Consider the following 24,009-nt stretch of genomic DNA (forward strand, 5'->3'; position numbering starts at 1 on the left):
AAATCATATATAATTTTAGAGAACTTAGTCATCACTGGTTGTTGTTATTATATTATTGATTATAATTTGAAAAATTGCATCATATCTTATTTTAGAGAACTATTTATCCAGTTTGAGTTATTTCCCTCTGCACAGAAAATATTATGGATAAAATTAACCTCTGTTTCATTTCAACATAAATTCAATATACTAGTATATAAGGTTCTTTCAAATGCTGAATCTAAACCTGTATTTAAATATTAGATTTTTGGGCCCAGTTTTTAAGTTGGTCGTCCGGCGTCGTCGTCCGAAGACGCATTAGTTTTCGCACTCTAACTTTAGTTTAAGTGAATGGATCTCTATGAAATTTTACCATAAGGTTCAATACCACAAAAGGAAGGTGGGGATTGATTTTGGGGGTTATGGGACCAACAGTCAAGGAATTAGGGGCCAAAAAGGGGCCAAAAATAAGCATTTTCTAGTTTCCAGACAATAACTGTGGAACGGTGTATGGATCTCTCTGAAATTATAGTACAAGTTTCCATACCACAAAGGGATGTTTAGGATTTGCTTTGGGGGGTTATTGCTCAAACCGTTTAAGAATTAAGGGCAAAAAAGGGGGAAAAACAAGGTTGTCCTGGTTAATGGACAAATACTTTAGTACAAAACATAATTTAAAGCAGTGTAAGGGAGATAAATCAAATACATCATTGAAATTACCTCGAGCTCCCTTACACTGCTTTTAAATTATGTATAAAGTAATGGTTAATGAACAATTAAGATAATTTAAAACAGTGTAAGGGAGGTAATCCAAATACAAGGTTTTGGTTACTTCCCTTACACTGCTTTTAAATTATGTTTAAAGAAATGCATATTTATAAAGGAAGACCAGTATGGGGCATTAGATTTGTAAAATCTTTGACCACATTTATTTATTTGTTATGCCGAATCTAACCGTGTATTTAGATTTTTAATTTTGGGTCCAGTTTTCAAATTGGTCTACATTAAGGTCCAAAGGGTCCAAAATTAAACTTTGTTTGATTTTAACAAAAATTGAATATATGGGGTTCTTTGATATGCTGAGTCTAAACATGAATTGAGATTTTTGATTTTTGGCCCAGTTTTCAAGTTGGTCCAAATTGGGGTCCAAAATTAAACTTTGTTTGATTTCAACAAAAATTGAATATATGGGGTTCTTTGATATGCTGAATCTAACCATGTATTTAGATTTTTTATTTGTGGACCCCGCTATCAAATTGGTTCATATTGACGTCAAAAGGGTCCAAAATTAAACTTTGTTTGATTTCATCAAAAATTGAATTATTGGGGTTCTTTGATATGCCAAATCTAACCGTGTATTTAGATTTTTAATTTTGGGTCCCGTTTTTTAAATTGGTCTACATTAAGGTCCAAAGGGTCCAAAATTAAACTTAGTTTGATTTTAACAAAAATTGAATTCTTGGGGTACTTTGATATGCTGAATCTAAACATGTGTTTAGATTTTTGATTATGGGCCCAGTTTTCAAGTTGGTGCAAGATAGGGTCCAGTATTTAAACTTTGTTTGATTTCAACAAAAATTGAATATATGGGGTTCTTTGATATGCTGAATCTAAACATGTATTTAGATTTTTGATTATGGGCCCAGTTTTCAAGTTGGTCCAAATTGGGGTCCAAAATTAAACTTTGTTTGATTTCAACAAAAATTGAATATATTGGGTTCTTTGATATGCTGAATCTAACCATGAATTTAGATTTTTTATTTGTGGGCCCCGCTATCAAATTGGTTCATATTGAGGTCAAAAGGGTCCAAAATTAAACTTTGTTTGATTTCATCAAAAATTGAATTATTGGGGTTCTTTGATATTCCAAATCTAACCATGTATTTAGATTTTTAATTTTAAGTTCCGTTTTTTAAATTGGTCTACATTAAGGTCCAAAGGGTCCAAAATTAAACTTAGTTTGATTTTAGCAAAAATTGAATTCTTGGGGTTCTTTGATATGCTGAATCTAAACATGTGTTTAGATTTTTGATTATGGGCCCAGTTTTCAAGTTTGTCCAAGTTGGGGTTCAAAATTAAACTTTGTTTGATTTTAACAAAAATTGAATATATGGGGTTCTTTGATATGCTGAATCTAACCATGTATTTTGATTTTGGACATTGGACCATAATAGGTAAATTAAAAAAATTCAAGTTCTTAGACCACATTCTTTCTGTGTCAGAAACCTATGCTGTGTCAAATATTTAATAACAATCCAAATTCAGAGCTGTATCAAGCTTGAATGTTTTGTCCATAATTGCCCCAACTGTTCAGGGTTCGACCTCTGCGGTCGTATCAAGCTGCGCCCCAGCGAAGCATTTTATTAAAAATCTTTCTACCAATAAATTTTATTATATGGTTTACTGCTTTATAATATAATACATTTAACTTAGTTGTTTTCAACTCTCTGCTATGGGACGTCAGAACTGTCTTATTATGTACATTTTCATTAACCCCTTTGACCCCAATCCCGCCTGTAGTCATGATGGAAACCTACATTCTTTGATGGCCCGTGTGACCCTCCATACTTTTAAGTATCACCTGGCCCAAAGGGCCAAGTAGGCTTTTCTTATCACTTGGCGTTTGTCGTCCGTCGCCCTTCGTCCGTTAACTTTTACAAAAATCTTCTCCTCTGAAACTACTTGGCCAAATTTAACCAAACTTGGCCACAAACATCATTGGGGTATCTAGTTTATAAAATGTGTCCGGTGAACCGGCCAACCAACCAAGATGGCCACCATGGCTAAAAATAGAACATAGGGGTAAAATGTAGATTTTGGCTTATATCTCTGAAACCAAAGCATTTAGAGCAAATCTGACTTGGGGTAAAATTGTACATCAGGTCAAGATCTATCTGCCCTGAAATTTTCAGATGAATCGGACAACCTGTTGTTGGGTTACTGCCCCTGAATTCGTAATTTTAAGGAAATTTTGCCATTTTTATACGACCTCAAAAAAATTATTGTGGTCGTATATTGGTATGACGTTGGCGTCGTCGTCTGTGTCGTCGTTGTCGTCGTCGTCGTCCGGCGTCGTCGCCCGAAGACACATTAGTTTTCGCACTCTAACTTTAGTTTAAGTGAATGGATCTCTGTGAAATTTTACCATAAGGTTCAATACCACAAAAGGAAGGTGGGGATTGATTTTGGGGGTTATGGTACCAACAGTTAAGGAATTAGGGGCCAAAAAGGGGCCAAAAAGGGGCCAAAAATAAGCATTTTTTAGTTTCCAGACAATAACTGTGGAACGGTGTATGGATCTCTCTGAAATTATACTACAAGTTTCCATACCACAAAGGGATGGTTAGGATTTGCTTTGGGGGGTTATGGCTCAAACCGTTTAAGAATTAGGGGCAAAAAAGGGGGGAAAACAAGGTTGTCCTGGTTAGTGGACAAATACTTTAGTACAAAACATAATTTAAAGCAGTGTAAGGGAGATAAATCAAATACATCATTGAAATTATCTCCCTTACACTGCTTTTAAATTATGTATAAAGTAATGGTTAATGAACAATTAAGATAATTTAAAACAGTGTAAGGGAGGTAATCCAAATACAACGTTTTGGTTACTTCCCTTACACTGCTTTTAAATTATGTTTAAAGAAATGCATATTTATAAAGGAAGACCAGTAAAAATATCTGCAAATGTTGCATCTTTTTTTTTTACAAAAAAATCCATATGAAAGATTTGACACTATATTTTAAATTCTATTATAAAATTGATTAAGTTAGCACTATGGTAAATTTAAATGGGTAATTATGGTTGCAAATTCCATTGGAAATTTGAATTGAGATTATGACCATATCTTGAGGGAAAGAATTTTTTGGGGTAAAAAAAGGGGGGGGGTGGGGTAAAAAGAAATTGTGGGGGGTCAATTTTTTCTCATTTCAGATTTCAGAAATTAAAAAGAATTATTCTTCAAATATTATTTTTTTTTCAAATTTCAAATATTGAAAAATTTCAAGAAGTAATCTTTAATTGCACAGTATGGCGCATTAGATTTGTAAAATCTTTGACCACAATTATTTATTTGTTATGCCGAATCTAACCGTGTATTTAGATTTTTAATTTTGGGTCCAGTTTTCAAATTGGTCTACATTAAGGTCCAAAGAGTCCAAAATTAAACTTTGTTTGATTTTAACAAAAATTGAATATATGGGGTTCTTTGATATGCTGAATCTAAACATGTATTTAGATTTTTGATTTTGGGCCCAGTTTTCAAGTTGGTCCAAATTGGGGTCCAAAATTAAACTATGTTTGATTTCAACAAAAATTGAATATATGGGGTTCTTTGATATGCTGAATCTAACCATGTATTTAGATTTTTTATTTGTGGACCCCGCTATCAAATTGGTTCATATTGACGTCAAAAGGGTCCAAAATTAAACTTTGTTTGATTTCATCAAAAATTGAATTATTGGGGTTCTTTGATATGCCAAATCTAACCGTGTATTTAGATTTTTAATTTTGGGTCCCGTTTTTTAAATTGGTCTACATTAAGGTCCAAAGGGTCTAAAATTAAACTTAGTTTGATTTTAACAAAAATTGAATTCTTGGGGTACTTTGATATGCTGAATCTAAACATGTGTTTAGATTTTTGATTATGGGCCCAGTTTTCAAGTTGGTCCAAGTTGGGGTCCAAAATTAAACTTTGTTTGATTTCAACAAAAATTGAATATATGGGGTTCTTTGATATGCTGAATCTAAACATGTATTTAGATTTTAGATTTTTGGTCCAGTTTTCAAGTTGGTCCAAATTGGGGTCCAAAATTAAACTTTGTTTGATTTCAACAAAAAATGAATATATGGGGTTCTTTGATATGCTGAATCTTACCATGTATTTAGATTTTTTATTTGTGGGCCCGCTATCAAATTGGTTCATATTGAGGTCAAAAGGGTCCAAAATTAAACTTTGTTTGATTTCATCAAAAATTGAATTATTGGGGTTCCTTGATATGCCAAATTTAACCGTGTTTTTAGATTTTTAATTTTGAGTCCCGTTTTTTAAATTGGTCTACATTAAGGTCCAAAGGGTACAAAATAAAACTTAGTTTGATTTTAACAAAAATTGAATTCTTGGGGTACTTTGATATGCTGAATCTAAACATGTGTTTAGATTTTTGATTATGGGCCCAGTTTTCAAGTTGGTCCAAGTTGGGGTCCAAAATTAAAAATTTGTTTGATTTCAACAAAAATTGAATATATGGGGTTCTTTGATATGCTGAATCTAAACATGTATTTAGATTTTAGATTTTTGGTCCAGTTTTCAAGTTGGTCCAAATTGGGGTCCAAAATTAAACTTTGTTTGATTTCAACAAAAATTGAATATATGGGGTTCTTTGATATGCTGAATCTAACCATGTATTTAGATTTTTTATTTGTGGGCCCGCTATCAAATTGGTTCATATTGAGGTCAAAAGGGTCCAAAATTAAACTTTGTTTGATTTCATCAAAAATTGAATTATTGGGGTTCTTTGATATGCCAAACCTAACCGTGTTTTTAGATTTTTAATTTTGGGTCCCGTTTTTTAAATTGGTCTACATTAAGGTCCAAAGGGTCCAAAATTAAACTTAGTTTGATTTTAACAAAAATTGAATTCTTGGGGTACTTTGATATGCTGAATCTAAACATGTGTTTAGATTTTTGATTATGGGCCCAGTTTTCAAGTTGGTCCAAGTTAGGGTCCAAAATTAAACCTTTTTTTTTTGTTTGATTTCAACAAAAATTGAATATATGGGGTTCTTTGATATGCTGAATCTAACCATGTATTTTGATTTTGGACATTGGACCATGATAGGTAAATTAAAAAAATTAAAGTTCTTAGACCAGATTCTTTCTGTGTCAGAAACCTATGCTGTGTCAAATATTTAATCACAATCCAAATTCAGAGCTGTATCAACCTTGAATGTTGTGTCCATACTTGCCCCAACTGTTCAGGGTTCGACCTCTGCGGTCGTATCAAGCTGCGCCCTGCGAAGCATTTTATTGGTAATTATCTTGAATATTATTATAGATAGAGATAAACTGTAAACAGCAATAATGTTCAGCAAAGTAAGATCTACAAATAAGTCAACTTGACCAAAATGGTCAGTTGACCCCTTAAGGAGTTATTGCCCTTTATAGTCAAGGTTTAACAATTTTTTGTAAATTTTTATACGACCGCAAAAATTTTTGCAGTCGTATATTGGTATGACGTTGGCGTCGTCGTCGTCCTGTGTCGTGTGAAGACACATTGGTTTTCGCACTCTAACTTTAGTTTAAGTGAATGGATCTCTATGAAATTTTACCATAAGGTTCAATACCACAAAAGGAAGGTTGGGATTGATTTTGGGGGTTATGGTACCAACAGTTAAGGAATTAGGGGCCAAAAAGGGGCCAAAAATAAGCATTTTTGTAACTTCCAGACATAACTTGTGTGTTAGTGTATGGATCTCTCTGACATTGTACCACAAGGTTCCATATCACAAAGGAAATGCTGGGATTAATTTTGGGGGTAATTGCCTCAAAATATTAGGAATTAGGGGCCAAAAAAGGGGCAAAAAACAAGCATTTTTCTAGTTTCATGACAATAACTTGTGTGAAAGTGTATGGATCTTTTTGAAATTGTACTACAAGGTTCCATATCACAAAGGGAAAGCTGGAATTGAGTTTGGGGGTAATTGCCTGAAACGTTTAGGAATTGGGGTCCAAAAAGGGGCCAAAAATAAAGATTTTTCTTGTTTCCAGACAATAACTTGTGTTCAAGTGTATGGATCTCTCTGAAATTGTACCACAAGGTTCCATATCACACAGGGAATGCTGGGATTGATTTTGGGGGTAATTGCCTCAAAATTTTAGGAATTAGGGGCAAAAAAAGGGGCAAAAAACAAGCATTTTTCTAGTTTCATGACAATAACTTGTGTGTAAGTGTTTGGATATTTCTGAAATTGTACTACAAGGTTCCATATCACAAAGGGAAAGCTGGAATTGAATTTTGGGGTAATTGCCCGAAACATTGAGGAATTGGGGGCCAAAAAAGGGGCAAAAAACAAGCATTTTTCTAGTTTCATGACAATAACTTGTGTGTCAGTGTTTGGATATTTCTGAAATTGTACTACAAGGTTCCATATCACAAAGGGAAAGCTGGAATTGAGTTTGGGGGTAATTGCCCGAAATGTTTAGGAATTGGGGGCCAAAAAGGGGCCAAAAAACACATTTTTCTAGTTTCCAGACAATAACTTGTGTTCAAGTGTATGGATCTCTCTGAAATTGTACTGCAAGGTACCATACCATAAAGGGAAGGCTGGGATTGAGTTTGGGGGTGATGAATCATAAAAGGGTTCAAAAAATTTGGGGGGGGGGATTTTTTTTTTTTCCTTTTTTTTCTTTTTTTCCTTTATTTTTCTTTTTTTCCTTTTTTTTTTTCTTTTAAAATTTTCCATTTTAAGTTGGTTATTTCTGATTTATATTTAAAAGCAAATAATAATGATATGGTAGGAGATACACACCAAACAGGATGTGTAAATTGTTATATTATAAGTATTGTGCAATAGCAAAAAATTTTCAATTGCACAGTATTGCACAATAGCAAGAAATCTTCAATTGCACAGTATTGCGCAATAGCAAGAAATCTTCAATTGCACAGTATTGCGCAATAGCAAGAAATATCCAATTGCATTATATTGCGCAACAGCAAGAAATTGTCAATTGTGCAGTATTGCGCAATAGCAAGAAATATTCAATTGCACAGTATTGTGCAAAAGAAGATACTTCGTATAAATTGCTTATTTCTTGACCAATTTCAATGGGGTTTTATTCTTGAATTCTTGGGGTTCTTTAATATGCTGAATCTAACCGTGTATTAAGTTTTTGGATTTTTGGGCCCTGTTTTTAAATTGGTCCACATTGAGGTCCAAAGGGTCCAAAATTAAACTTTGTTTGATTTCATCAAAAATTGAATTATTGGGGTTCTTTGATATGCCGAATCTAACCGTGTATTTAGATTCTTAATTTTTGGTTCCGTTTTCAAATTGGTCTACATTAAGGTCCAAAGGGTCCAAAATTAAACTAAGTTTGATACTAACAAAAATTGAATTCTTAGGGTTCTTTGATATGCTGAATCTAAACATGTATTTAGATTTTTGATTATGGGCCCAGTTTTCAAGTTGGTCCAAATCGGGGTCCAAAATTAAACTTTGTTTGATTTCAACAAAAATTAAATATATGGGGTTCTTTGATATGCTGAATCTAACCATGTATTTAGATTTTTGATTTTTGGGCCCCGTTATCAACTTTGTCCACATTGAGGTCAAAAGGGTCCAAAATTAAACTTTGTTTGATTTCATCAAAAATTGAATTCTTGGGGTTCTTTGATATGTTGAATCTAACCATGTATTTAGATTTTGGATATTGGACCATAATAGGTGAATGTCCAATTTAAAATTTTTAAGTTCTTAGACCACATTCATTCTGTGTCAGAAACCTATGCTGTGTCAAATATTTAATCACAATCCAAATTCAGAGCTGTATCAAGCTTGAATGTTGTGTCCATACTTGCCCCAACTGTTCAGGGTTCGACCTCTGCGGTCGTATCAAGCTGCGCCCTGGAGCATTTTATTGTAATCTTTTACAAAAATCTTCTTCTCTGAAACTACTAAGACAAATTTAACCAAACTTGTCCACAATCATCATTAGGGTATCTAGTTTAAAAAATGTGTCTGGTGACCCCGCCCCCGATGGCTGACATGGCTAAAAAATAGTACATAGGGTAAAATGCAGTTTTTGGCTGATATCTCTGAAACCAAAGCATTTAGAGCAAATATGACGAGGATAAAATTGTTCATTAGGTCAAGACCTATCTGCCCTGAAATTTTCAGACCAATCAGGCAAGAAAATTTTGCAGCTTTTGGTTATTATTTTGACCCTTCCGTCCGTCTGTCCGTCTGTCTGTCTGTCTGTCCGTCCGTCGGTCAGTCAGTCAGTCCTGTTTCTTGTCATCGCAACTCCTCTCAAACCACACAACAGAATTTCACGAAACCTTTTTAGATAATAAGGACATACTATGTAGTTGTGCATATCGACAGGAAATTATGATTCAATTTTTTTTCCAGGAGTTACGCCCCTTTGAACTTATTTGCCCAATATACTACTGCAACCTTTTGTCATCGCAACTCCTCTCAAACCACACAACAGAATTTCATGAAACCTTTTCAGATAATAAGGACATACTATGTAGATGTGCATATCGACAGAAATTACGATTCAATTTTTTTCCCAGGAGTTACGCCCCTTTGAACTTATTTGCCCAATATACTACTGCAACCTTTTGTCATCACAACTGCTCTCAAACCACACAACAGAATTTCACGAAACTTTTTTAGATAATAAGGGCATACTATGTAGTTGTGCATATCGACAGGAAATTACGATTCAATTCTTTTTCTAGGAGTTACGCCCCTTTGAACTTATTTACTTTAATGTATTACTGCAACAGTTTGTCATCGCAACTCCTCTCAAACCACACAACAGAATTTCATGGAACCTTTTCAGATAATAAGGACATACTACGTAGATGTGCATATTGACAGGAAATTATGATTCAATTTTTATACGCCCGTTTACGGGACGTATTATGGTATACTGTTGTCCGTCCGTCCGTCTGTCCGTCGTCAACATGTCGGACATTAATTCAAAAATGCTTTAACCAATTTGCATAAAACTTTGTCGAATTGTTTATATCTATTGACGTGAGCTCCCTTTCGTTTTTTATAAAATTTAGATTTTACGTTTCCGAGTTATGGGGTTTTATTCATTAAAAAAAGGGGGATTTTCCAGTTTTTGGACAATAAGTCAAGAATGCTTTCACCAACTTGCAAGAAATTGTGGTGAATTGTTTATATTTATTGACATGAGCTCCCTTTGGATTTTTATAAATTTCAGATTCTACGTTTCCGAGTTACAGGGTTTTATTCATAAAAAAAGGGGGAATTTTCCAGTTTTTCAGACAAAAACTCAAAAATGCTTTCAGCAATTCTTATGAAACTTTGGTGAATTGTTTGTATGTATTGATGTAAGCTCCCTTTTGAATTTTATAAGTTTTACATTTTACATTTCTGAGTGATGGGGTTTTATTCATTATTTTTTTTGGTACAATTTTTTTTTCTTACACTTATTTTATTTCTCCAATGACAATGTGGGGACGTGGGGTATGTGAGCGCGCTCACTAAGGCTCTTTCATTATAGATAGAAATAAACTGTAAACAGCAATAATGTACAGCAAAGTAAGATCTACAAATAAGTCAACATGACCAAAATTGTCAATTGACCCCTTAAGGAGTTATTGCCCTTTATAGTCAATTTTTTACAATTTTCATAAATTTTGTAAATTTTGTAAATTTTTACAAAATATTTTCCACTGTAACTACTGGGCAAAGATCATTATAGATAGAGATAATTGTAAGCAGCAAGAATGTTCAGTAAAGTAAGATCTACAAACACATCACTATCACCAAAACACAATTTTGTCATGAATCCATCTGTGTCCTTTGTTTAATATGCACATAGACCAAGGTGAGCAACACAGGCTCTTTAGAGCCTCTAGTTTAGAACTGCTCCAGCTGAACTGTCTTGACAGCAGGGACTTCAACTATGCAATTCATGGTCCAGTAACTCTTCTCAGACGTGTGTTTATGAAAATATGGCAACTTTAATGGCCTTTTTAGAGTTCAAAATCAGAAAAACATGAAAAGTAGCCAAAATCAGGTGGGGGTGGGAGTCTTTTGATGGCCACTATGTTATTGTTATGGGCTGTAGGTATTAACTATTATCATAAATACATGCATAGGTGGTACAGGAACACAAGGAGGTATAATACGGCCAAAAGAAATCTGGTCTGTAAAATCTAGGTCACCGTTTTGTCAGAAATCTGTAAAAACAGACTTTTGGCAGACCTGGCTTGCCAATAATAATTCCCGAGCAAGACACTCAAGTCACATGTACTTCCAGTCAGTATGGATGGACTACTGTAACTATAAGGTAATACTTGAATGACAAAGAAACACAGTTTGGTCAATGTTTACCTCTCAAGGTCGTATTAAAATCGAAAAATAGACTGAAAATGACCATTTTTCAGTAGGGGGGGTCATTGATATAATGATATGTTATAATTAGATATTCAAGTTACAATATGATTTGTATTTGAATTACCGTACTTGTCAAGAAAACTTTTCTTTATTGGAAATTACATAAGTAATGCATGGCATATGAGTCTGTTATAAAAATAGGCTCAACTACAATGTACAATCATGAACAAAGGAACTCAAATTTATAATTTGCCAAGCTAATTTCAATTCACTGTTTTATTTTAAATTCTCTAAATTGCAAAATGAAAGCAGTTTTTATCCTTTCAGTGATCACAAGCACTTTGATTCAAATATATTGTGTGATTTTACGTTTATATGATATGAAAACGACATTATATGATTTGCAATATCCTTATATTATGTCAACATTTTATTATATAATGTGCTTTTACCATCATATGATGTGACTTTGTCATTTTGTTTTGTACTTTTGTCTTTATACTTGCGGAAACCATATTATTTGATGTGCACTTGACATTTTTGATGTGTAAACAACTTTATATGATGTGTAGATGTCATTATATTATGTGCAGTCTGCTTCATATTAGTTTCATACTGCTTTATATAATGTGCGTTTTCTCTTATATGATGTGGTTCGTTTGACCTCATTACATGATCCTAAGACGTCACATGTAATTAAAGACATCTATACAATTCAATGACAGATGAGGAATTCAAATCTGATAGGATAGTAAAAATAAATTTTTGTCTCCCCTGCAACGAAAGTCGCAGAAAGCAAAAACGTATGTGTTGCTTGATGGCGGCGACGACAGAGGATGCGTCAACAATTGTTAAGTTTTCTGCTTAAGTTAGTTTGCTAGTGACTACTGGTGATAGTTCAATGATATTTTGTATAAAGTTGCATTACTATCAGTACATATCAGTTTGACGACTATTTCGAGGCTTTGCCCCCAAGGTCATGGTCCAGTGACTTTCAATTAATTTTCAAATTTTCAATGTTAATTTTTCTGCTTAAGTCTTTTTTTCCAATTTTCTGCCAACAGGCAAGACATATTTCTGTGTCAACAGTTTATTATTGCACTGCCCTTGCTTCATACTTGTTAACTTTTTAGTTTAGTAGTTTAGTAATTTCTTGAGTCTTCAGTCTTTAGTTCTATTTTCATGTATCTTTTGTAACTAGGTGAGTTTAGATTAAAGTTATACAGAGAACATTTTTTAAATCATTTACGGTCATTTAACAATACTAACAACCTTTCACTAGCTATGAGCTATTCTGTTTTACCACTTGATCAGTTTGTATAGATGAATTCAAACTGCAATTTTGGTAAATCATTTTAGCAATTGATATTGTGAAAGGGCAAAGCCTTTAGGATAAGCACAGTTAAACCATTTTTGTGTGAAATTGCATTACTATCATTACATATCATTTTGACCACTATTTTGTGGCCCTACCCCAAGGCCATGGTCCAATGACTTTGGATTAATTAGAAGTTTTAAATGTTAAGTTTTCTGCTTAAGTTAGATTGATAGGAACTACTGGTGATAAATCAATGATATTTTGTGTGAAGTTGCATTGCTATCAGTAAATATCAGTTTGACCTCTATTTTGAGACCCTGCCCCCTAGGCCATGGTTCAGTGACTTTCAATTAATTAGCAATTTTCAATGATTAGTTTTCTGCTTAAGTTAGTTGGATATTTATTTTCTATAATGTTGCATTACTATCAGTACATATCAGTTTGATGACTATTTCAAGGCCCTGCCCTCTAGGTGTGTGACTTCCAATCAATTAACAATTTTCAATGTTAAGATTTCTGAATAAGTTAGTTTGATAGGAACTGTTAAAATAGACAATATTTTCTATAAAGTTACATTGCTGTCCTACATCTCAGTTTGTCAACCATTCGAGGCCCTACCCACTATTTAGTCCAGTGTCTTTGAATTAATTAGCAATGTTGCTGTCCATCAGATTGTCTTTTTCTGAATTTTATGCCAACAGGCGAGACATATCTCTATGTCAACAGTTTATTATCTGTAACATTTTGTTTTTTAAGAATAAAGTATCCATTCTTTCATTCATATTAGATATTATGTATTCACTACCCGAACATTTTTATGTTTTAGACATAAATTCAAAAATGTTTATCTAACAAGACCTTTTTTGTTGGAGTCTTTATTAGATTTAATTTGTATGTTTGTTTGAATGTTTTAGTCAGTTGTGTTGTATGTCTGTGATGTATGTTTACACAGATTTTGGCTGCTGGATCCCAGTTATTGTCACATTAACCTATTACCGGTATGTCTGTTTGGGTTGCTCACCCAATTTTGTCAATACAATGGAACTATAAGCAATTATGTCATACAAGTGCGAGGTTTAGCTAGCTATAAAACCAGTTTTAACCCACCATTTTCTTCGATAATGCCTGTACCAAATCAGGAATATGGCAGTTGTTTTTCTTGATTGATAGCTTTTGATTTTGTAAGTTTTTATGGACTTCCCCCTTTTTGAATTTGCCTTAAAGTTCTGTATTTTTTATATACTTTTGTATCCTAATTTATGCAAGTGTGACTGGGGAATAGATATGTGTTCACCGTTGTCTTCATTCGACTGGCAGTAAAATCCTTGCTATAGTGGGACAACAGTTTAGCTGTGTGGAATGTATAATTTTCAGCCTAGTATGGTCAGAACAGGGACGTTAAATCCATTGCTTCAAGTAGAGAAAGTGCCATACTCTCTGCATGTTAAACATTGCAACAAATTTTGAGGGGTCTGTGGACTGTTGCAAGGATACTTTTTTTCCCTATCCAACATACACTAATTTTCCAGTGGCAGTCCAAATTTCCTGCTCTTCATTCCAGTCAACACCTATTGTAGGACCTACCTAATGTATTAGTTATTCATTTGTTCTGGTCCTGAACATGCAAAATATTTGCCACTGGACATAAAGCAAACAACAATCAGTCAATCCTAACTTATACTACCACTAACCAAATGATTTTAAAGAAAATAAAAACACAAGAGTGCAAATTATTATAATAATTGCACATATTTATATCTTCAGTGATGACTAAGGTTTTATTTAATGTTTATTAATTCTTTTACATAGGACATACGGAGGGTATTTTTAGTCTCCAAATCAGTGCTGATGAATTAATTTTAAAGGATTTATGCCCTTGGAAATACTAATTGTATGGAGAATTGCCCTGTTAGAGCTTTCAAACTTTCATTTCTCTAAAATATTTATAGAACTTTTTTAATGAACAAAAAAAAAAGTTATTGTCCTGGGACAGATAAAATATGTGCAACATGGGGGACAATTGAACACTGTTCTTTTATTACACCCTAATTTAGTGTTGCTTGTTTAATGTCAAACGGCATCTATTTTGTGCATATTTAAGATGTAGGTTCTGGAAGTTTAGTCAAGCAGGATGATGGAAGGGAAATCCGGACAGTTATTGGAAAATGAGGAAGTGTTTCCATGCAACAGGCTACCTAAGGACCCCTCTGAGAATTGTTTCAAGGTTTCCTTGGTGTAGAGAGAGCATGACACTTCCTGTACACAAGACGTGATAGGTGTATGTTCTGGGTAATTAATACAATGAACGTTGGAAAGTTACTTTTGCTGTAAATTGGATAAGGTATGATGACCCTTTAAGGTGTCATAAATTAAGAGTTCTTCAAAATGAAAATTTGACTTATTTAATCATATGGTAATCATCTTTATTTGCTTTTTGAATAAAGTGATTTTTACTCACAATTTAAAATTATAGTTAATGCATTTTTACATGGTCATTCATCAATTTTTCCTTACAAAACACAATATGTAGACATTGGAAGAACCTCAAGAAATATCTAAATAAACTGTTCAGAAGTTATATGTTTTACTCACGGGCTTTTTTAAAAAAAAAACTTATCTAAACTATGGGGGATAACGTAAAAACTTGAATATTCACGCCCAAAATCCAGGGGTTTCATTTCAGACAAAAAAGTCAAAGGATAAAGTCGCTTTAAATTAACTTGAGCAAAGGCAAGATAACACCTAGATTCAGACAGTATGTCAAAGATAAAGAATTTCAGTTGGTAACTAATGTGCTGATTTAGATTCTGAGAATGAGCTGTGTGTTCCTGCGAAATAAGTTAGAATGTATTCAAAAAATACCTACTGGTATATATTCTAAATACTTGTATGGTCCGGCCTGTTAATAACCAGAGGAATATATACTCATATGGTCCGACCATAATTTTTATGGTTCATTGGTCAATGTTCACTTTTATGGTTTGGTCTGTTTCTAAAATAATATAAGCAATAGATCAGCTGTATGTGGAGTATGTTATGATTGTAAGATGTACATGTCTGTCTGGCAGGTTTCATCTGACCTTGAAGCGAGAAACGTTCTACTAGTTGCTGTAGTGATTGGACATCTCCAACGGAATTATGTGCGTCGTATTTGACACCAAGAATATCAAATTGTAGGCTCTCCTGGTTAAATCTTTTCCCCGTTTGTTTCCTCTCTGGAAGCACAGTTTTCAGCAAAGATAGCGAGTCAACAAAACCCTTAAATTTTTGTTCAAAACTATCAAATAAAGAATTATTCTCCATGGAATAAACTATAACTCTCGAATCAAAAAGCTTTGCATTATGCGCAAGTAAAATACAGTTGTCAGGTAACCAATTAATAAAATCTTTTAGACTATCTTGCAGGTCATCTGTTTGCATTATTTCCCGTTCCGATATAAGATTTGGCCACTTTTTGAAAAACCGGTAACTTTAGCAGCGGAACATGTAATAGCTTGTTTTGGTACTATATAACGACAGAATGTGTTCTGTCCATATGCTGCTGCAATTTGTATTATATCAGTGCAGATCCCTGTAATGATAAAGGATACCAATATATCGTCTGTTTCTACAAATATTTTACATTGATAGAATTTAACATCGCATATATATAAACAAACATTATATCAATGATTCTACAAATTCTCGAAAGAGTGTCGTGTAGTTATTAATACATCTGCAAGTTAACAAGTAACTGAACATGCATACAGAATGACATCTTTGTTAATTTATTTTTTGTTCTGAATAAAATTTATTGTATGAATAGAAACGTTAAAGATTACTACATGGTTATTGTTCCAAAAGTGTACATGTCAGTTTAATTGAGGTCTGGAGCTGGCATGTCAGTAACTGCTAGTAGTCTGTTGTTATTTATGTATTATTGTCATTTTTTTTGTTTATTTTCTTTTGTTTCCTATTCTGACATCGGACTCTGACTTCTCTTATACTGAGTTTTACTGTGCGTACTGTTGTGCGTTTGTTTTTTCTACATTGGCTAGAGGTATAGGGGGAGGGTTGAGATCTCAAAAAACATGTTTAACCCCGCCACATTTTTGCGCCTGTCCCAAGTCAGGAGCCTCTGGCCTTTGTTAGTCTTGTATCATTTTTAATTTTAGTTCCTGTGTATAATTTGGAGTTTAGTATGACGTCCATTTTCACTGAACTAGTATACTTATTTGTTTAGGGGCCAGCTGAAGGGCGCCTCCGGGTGCGGGAGTTTCTCGCTGCATTGAAGACCCATTGGTGGCCTTCGGCTGTTGTCTGCTCTATGGTCGGGTTGTTGTCTCTTTGACACATTCCTCATTTCCATTCTCAATTTTATGTGTATGTTTGAAATATATATAGAACCAGTACATGATACACAACATGCGACAAAAAAAGGGTGGTTGTAATAACAGGAAACTATATTAAACTAAGGCTTTGATCAATGTAAACTTCAATAAAAATAGAAATTTCATTAGGGGAACAGAAAGATAAGAATACATTGCATCAAATACAACAATCTTTGAATTGACCAGTGATTTTTTAATTTATTTCTGACCACACGGAGATAATCCAACGACTATATAAGGGTCTATATGAAGTGTGTACTTAAATTTTCTTTATCTTTGAATATAACAATTATTCTGTAAAATCCTCAATAAGTGATTTTATTGTAAAATTCTTCTATTATTACATGATTTACTTATTCTGTACATGGTTCTTTTTTGTGATCACTATTGTATTAAATTATTATTTTATTTTCCGTTGTTATTCTTTATACTTTTGCAAACCTTTATTTTTTTGTTTCTCTTTTTTCTCTATTCAATTTTTATGTTCACCAGTATCCTTTATTCTGCAAACCCCTTTTAGAGCTTATTATATGTGACAATAAATTTATGTGCTTCCATGCGGAGAGCAACTGTAGTTGACACCAATAAATATAAAAACAAGGTGATACGGTTTGATTGCAAATGAAACAACTATCCACCAGAGTTCACATGAATGAAACAACTATCCACCAGAGTTCACATGAATGAAACAACTATCCACCAGAGTTCACATGAGGTGGACATAAGCAATTACAGACTATCGTACGGACTTAAACAAGACAAAAAACCCATGTCGTATAGTCGGCTATAAAAAGCCCCCATATGAAAAATGGGAAAAAATGCAAACAAGATACCTTACAGTCTTATTTTTAACAAAACAATTACGAAAAATCAAGCTCTTGAAAAGCGTTTCAACCGGGAATTTTTGTCTTTGATTTTATCTGCAATTGGAAGCCCCTTACTATAAGTTATCTTCGTGTATTGATAATTACTCAAAAAATAGATGATATTGCGAATCATCTTTCCGAATCCTGTTGTTTCTAGGTCAAAATAGACACATGTCGTTGCTTTTAATGGTATGGGCCTAGCTTCAGCTTCTGGTTCAGGTGGGGGTACAAACTCAATGGTATTGTCATCAGTGTTAGTACTGCTAGTAGCTGATGATACGCCCGACTCATAAGTTTTCCCTTCTCTTATTCCTTTTGATTTTTCTTTATTTATTTTTCTGCCCTTTTTTGACAATCTTTTCAACTTGGACGTTCTTGTGGTCTCTTTTTCTCTCTCTGATTTTCGCTTTCTCTCAAGACGTTGTCTTTGTAGTACAGTGTATTTTCCAGGAGATAGATGGTGAATTTCATTAACCTTTGTAAGTTTATATCACTTGTTCGACATTAATTGCCATAGAAAGCAAGAAAATAAAGTTTCATATAGACAGTAATATTCTTATTTGGTATTCTCGTCGCATTAATTTAGTTTGTTCCTTCAGAAAGCTAACGTATATGTATCGTATTTTTGCCAATTTTAGATAAAAGCAAAATTTCATTTTAGGATGATGAACGCATTTAAATCATGTATAAAACTTTTTTTTAATTCGGAATGATACTGAAATCTATATATAGTAACAATTCCCTTTGCAATAGGTCTACAAGCATCTATATTTGAAAAATGTAGAGTTCTAAGTAGATCAATTTGAATAAATTTAGGGGTCATTCTTTTTTTTACATTATATCGTGAGACAATTTCCTTTCTCTCTCCATAAAGAAGTGGGGCTTGTAGTATATATTTTTTTAATAGATATATGTCATTAGATTTTTAAATCAAGTGCATTTAACATTTATGATCATGAATTCTGCTTTTTTTAATGTGCGTAAATCCAACAAAGAAAAGTTTTAAAAGCGAGAAATCCTGACGGCGTCAAGGAAATTTACATTTGATACACAGTGTAACATTGTCTATGTCCTTTATGTACAAAAAAAAAACAGAGAAATTTGGGGTCTTTTTTCTAAAAAAAAAAGAATTAAAAAAATAAAATCTGCTATTCATAAAATATAAAAAAAGTCCAATATTTTATTTCAATAATCTTTATAGCATTACTTGCCTCTGTTATATACGAGCGACCCTCGTTCTTCTGGGCAACACCAGATGCAACAAGGAACGCCAAAGACTCACTGCCACTGAAATGCTTTGCTTTTGGTGCCTTCAAAGCAATCATATTATTCAATGACTCATTACCTTGAGAACTACCTAGATGCGATAATTTTTCAGAGTTTGATGCATATATTTCGAAAAGTTTGTTAAGATGGTTCTTCAATTCTTCTCCAGTCAAATTTTTACCGTATGGTAGACTTTTGTGTTTGTATGTGTCAGGATTTTTGTGATATTGACACCACGTCTTGTCACACAACAGATGGTCTCCAAATGCATGAGGGATGATGGATTTCAACACTTTTTGTAGATTTTCTGGATTTTCTTTGTTTTGAGAGAGAGCATATGAAAAGTCTTTTGTAAGGTAGTTTACAACATTCATCGAAATTCTGTGCTTTTCCTGCAGTCCTATCAGGTCTCGCGATACTTTTTTCCTAACGTGGTTTCTGTCACTAAATTTCATTATTTCAGCATTAACCTCTTTACAGAGTCTGGCAATTGTTGTGCTGTCATTATCCATAGTTATGCTGCTTACCTCACAGCCTGTTTTCTGTATTTCCTTCACCATTTGCACTGCTAGCTCAGATTCCATGGATTTTGCACTTCCTTGGTGATTTATTCTGCAATCATGGCCATCTCCTTTTTCATCTACACGGTTACATTTCCTGCAATCCCCATACTTCAGACCAAAGTTTACACATTTTCCAGTCTTCTCCCCTAATAATGTTGCATGTCCTAATGAAATAAAATGATTAGATTACTCATTGATTCTTCTTGAACAGAAAAAAAGTTTAATTGCTTTGTATACGACAAGAACAACAAAAAAATGTGAGGAGTGTACATGTATTTAAATTAAAAATTATGAAATGATTCTGACTTATGGTTTAAAGTACCTGTGAGACTGTTATAACATCTACCACTACCACGTTTTTGGCACGCACCATCAAACGATACATTTATTGCATCTTGACCATCTACTTCAGTTTCCTCATTACCTGCGATATTAACAGTGGTTTCTGGTATTCTAAGTGAGAAAGACATTAAACTTAGATTTATGTTAGTGTAGATGCATTTTAACATCACAAATTTTATCGTGATCACATTTGGATAATTCTTTTACACAGATTTAATCCGATAATGGGCCATCACAGATTGCAATATAGAAAAAGAAGATTTTTTTTCCATTGAATGTGCTTACAAAGAGCATAATACAATATAAGACATTATTTAGACAAAAAACAAGAATGTGTCCATAGTACACAGATTCCCCACTCTCACTATCATTTTCTATGTTCAGTGGACCGTGAAATTGGGGTCAAAATTCTAATGTCACACAGACCGAAATGGCAGAACATTTGAGCTATAAAAATAGAACGTTTGAGCTCAAAAGTATAGAACATTTCAGGGCTGATATTAAGGACATTTTAGCGAAAATAAAAATAAGCTGACTATGCAGTATAGGTTTTGCTCATTGTTTAAGGTCGTACGGTGACATATAGTTGTTTATTTCTGTATCATTTGGTCTCTTGTGAAGAGTTGTCTCATTGGCAATCATACCACATCTTCTCTTTTGTAACAAAAATACGAAGTCATAAAATTCAAAAAATTAAAACTCGGTAATGGCATTATTTACAAATCAGTTCGGTCTTGAAATTTATATTGTAGGCCTCTCACCTAAAAATTTAAGGTTTGCCTCATCAATTTCTGTACTTCGGTACAGATAATTTTCGAAGGACATTCTTACTTTTTTTAAATATTTTATAAATTCATATAAAACTATCACAGGAAATTTCGCCCAAACGTCCTATTTGAAAATCCAGGTAAGGCTAATGTTGCGGCGCTAAAATGTCCAGTGATGTTAGCGCTCAAATTACCCTATTGGCATTTTCCCCCCCTCAAATGCCCTATGCAAGTGTTTAGCCTATCCTTCTGTTAAAGCACATATTTTGTAAGTCATGTAATCATTATCAGTGGCCGATCCAGGAGGGGGTCCCGGAGTTAGAACACCCTATTTTGTTTACGATAAAAGCATTTGGACTTATAGTTGGAACACCCCTTTTATCCTGGGTCGGAACCCACACTTTTAGAAATAAATTATCATCAGATGTCTTTTCTTTCTCCATTTTTTGTGGATTGGTGTGGTTGTCTGGTTGCTGTCTTATTAAAGTACTGACTACTTACGGGATTTTTATTTTACTTTAGGTACTGAAAGTGTGTGTGCATATATTTTGTAGTAGATATATAGTAGTAGTATGATATCGACATGATCGATAGAATCTCGTTCTCAACCTTCAAGTTTTATGAGTAAAATAGAATTTAGAACAGTTCTATTCTATATTTGAGATGCAACTTTCAGAGTAAAAATTTTTTACTTTTCATTCAGTTAATTTTTTTAACCATATACATCACAGGGACTCGGTTAGCAGATTAAAATTTTGTTAAACAATGTTTTTTTTTCAGTATACGGATATGGATAGTAAACTGCACATTGCTAGAAAACAAAGAAATAGTGATGTCAACGTCAAATACATAAATAAAGTAATACATATAGACAGGAAATAATAAAAAAAATTAAAAAACATTGTTTAACAAAATTTTAATCTGCTGAGTCCCTGTGATATACATGTATATAACAATTTTCTTTGAGGAGACAACCATACGAATCAATACTAAGAAAATTCTTTTAAAAATCCACTGAACGTTCTTTTATTAGGAGAATATACCACGTATTTGTGTTCTATTTATAGCTTCGAAATTTTCCACAAAATTGCGGACGTGAAAGAAAACACCATTACAAAAAAACGTTAGAATACAAAATGCAGCGATGGATCTGAATGATTGTGTAACATCATTTTTGTTTATTATTTATTTGTTATAGTCGAGAAACTTATGATGTATAAATATTAAATGAGTCAGGCGCGTAGCAACCCGTACGCAAAAACGCAGTTGCGTACACATCGAAACTTTTACAAAAATAAAAATATGGTAAATCTAGTAAGAATAAAACTAAAGTAATAAATTAAATTAAAAACTATTATATAAACATGTTAATAATCACTTTGTAGCTATATTCCGTTCCAAAAGTACTTTTCATTTACGGAACCAGCATCATGATTATGTTGCTGATGCAAACAATTAAAATGGTCCTCGAGGTGTCCTGCAGAAGACAATTATACGCCTCCTTTCCAAATCCTGACATCTTTTCTGAAGATTTCAAAATAACTGACGAATTAAAATCTGACGTTCTAAAGAGACCATGGACAACGATTCATTCTCATGATTTTACTCTGGGGTATGGATAGTCTTAATTACATACCGGTCGTCATTACAGATTTTGTAATCAGCCCAGTCAGACTTCAGTTTAATGGGGGTGGTAAAGGGTAATTTTCGTGCATCGTGTTTGCCGTTTTTTTTTTTAATTGACGATCAACGTATTTTAACTTTTTTTTATTTTTACGTTCGGTTATGCAAGACGGGTGCCTCGTTTAAAGTGTTCCCCAACTTAATTATACGTGCCTCGAGATTAAAAGTGCTTATTTCCATGCTTCGAGATTTAAAGTGCTTGCTTTCCGTGCTTGGTAATATTAAAAAACTGTCGTTTTGTAAGTTAATAAAAAGAAGTCAGAAATAATTTGATGATTTTCCTTATAGATTTCGGGACTTCAAACGTATATATTATATACTTGCCACTTAAGGTTTCCAACCTATGATATGCGTTCGTTATAGTACTTTTTTATCACGTTCATTGACGAAATTATTTCACGTTCACCGTGAAATTGTTATTCCTTCTTTGTATTCAACGTTCTTTCCGTGCAAATACCACCCTTTTAACCTAGACTCTCTTAACAAACTAGTAACGAATATTATTTTTAATTTAATTTAATCAAGCTCAACCCACTACACATTAGAAAATCCAAATTCCTAAGCCAACAGTACTTGTTTGTTTTTCTCTAATTAATATTTTTTATTTTTTTTTTTAACGGGCCCCAGAGTCCCAGACCCCTGCCGTTTGACTTTCTCCTCCGGCATTGAGTACACACCATATTGGCCTAGCTACGCCCCTGTGAGTGTTACAACCCGAAAGAAAGTTAATGTAAATATAAAATCGTTTTGTGTCAGACTGTTTCAAGACTGACTGACGCAGCTGAGAATTCTATTTGGTTTATTTTCTTTTCTTGAATTTAAAAATATTTTGACTTGTTCCGACTGGTGTAGTAATTTTCAAAAATGGGGATATCTTACCAAGACTTAGTTTAGTATTAATATCCCAAACTTGCATCCCCTTCTTCTTATTTTCTGCCGGACGATGTCTTTTCCAGTGAATATAGGATTTCTGTAGGGACAGTTTTGGCATACTACATTTAGAATACTTCCCAGACCACACTGTTTTTCCTCATAACAATTATGTAGAAATAGTGGTGAGCTACAATTTTTACATTGTTTTAACTGGTCAGCTAGATATCCAAGTTCTACCACCCTACGTCCCTGACGCCAGTCAAGTTTTCGATTTTCATTTGGAAGATCGTCTTTATGACTATTTTCATATTCATTTTCAAAATCCTGTAGATTTTCTTCGTCTTCAGTGTTAGCAAACAAGTTCATTCTCCTAGAAGTTACATACTTGCCATCAAATTTACCGTTGTCCAGTCGAAAAGTTGCCGGTTGCAACATTGCAAAATCTGGCCAAAGGGACGTAACTCTTACAAAACGTCGCAACATTTCGCGGAATCCGCTAGACGGTGTTCATTTACTGTTACTTGACCTTAACAACTTCAGAAAATTGTTGTTAGTGGAAAATATTACATTTCATATAAGGCCTCGCTTCATTTAAAAACCTCTATTTTTTGGCACAGGCTCATATAAAATTAACTGTTTGCCAATTTTTATAAGTCTGATACATTCAGTATGCTACCTATTACTTTAAATGGATAATATCTTATACATAGAGACATTAAAAAGTGCACATTTTTGTTTTTTGTTTGTTTTTGAAGCCAAACTTTGATAGTTGAAATTGTTCTATTTCAACGTCACAATTCAGGAATCAAAGTTCAGATATTAAAAAGGCCACATTTTCTATAATTGATATCATATGGCTTTGAAACTGAGCTTAAATCATG

The 24,009-nt window shown here is 33.4% G+C and overlaps 1 protein-coding gene and 2 long non-coding RNA genes across 3 annotated transcripts in view; 2 read left to right on the plus strand and 1 right to left on the minus strand.

Annotated features, from left to right (window-relative positions):
• LOC127724686 (uncharacterized) overlaps positions 1 to 24,009 on the plus strand; it is a 261,959-nt gene that overhangs the window by 92,268 nt on the left and 145,682 nt on the right. The window lies entirely within an intron of this gene.
• The window catches only part of LOC127724831 (uncharacterized), an 88,764-nt gene that overhangs the window by 21,367 nt on the left and 43,388 nt on the right, over positions 1 to 24,009 (minus strand). The gene's annotated exons all lie outside the window — the stretch shown is intronic.
• LOC127724796 (uncharacterized) lies at positions 5,865 to 7,527 on the plus strand. Its single transcript, XR_007992703.1, has 2 exons — positions 5,865 to 6,958; positions 7,121 to 7,527. It is a non-coding gene; the product is annotated as an uncharacterized LOC127724796 (long non-coding RNA).

The sequence above is a fragment of the Mytilus californianus genome, unplaced genomic scaffold (genome assembly GCF_021869535.1).
Source record: "Mytilus californianus isolate M0D057914Y unplaced genomic scaffold, xbMytCali1.0.p SCAF_14, whole genome shotgun sequence".
NCBI classification, from domain to species: Eukaryota; Metazoa; Mollusca; class Bivalvia; order Mytilida; family Mytilidae; genus Mytilus; species Mytilus californianus.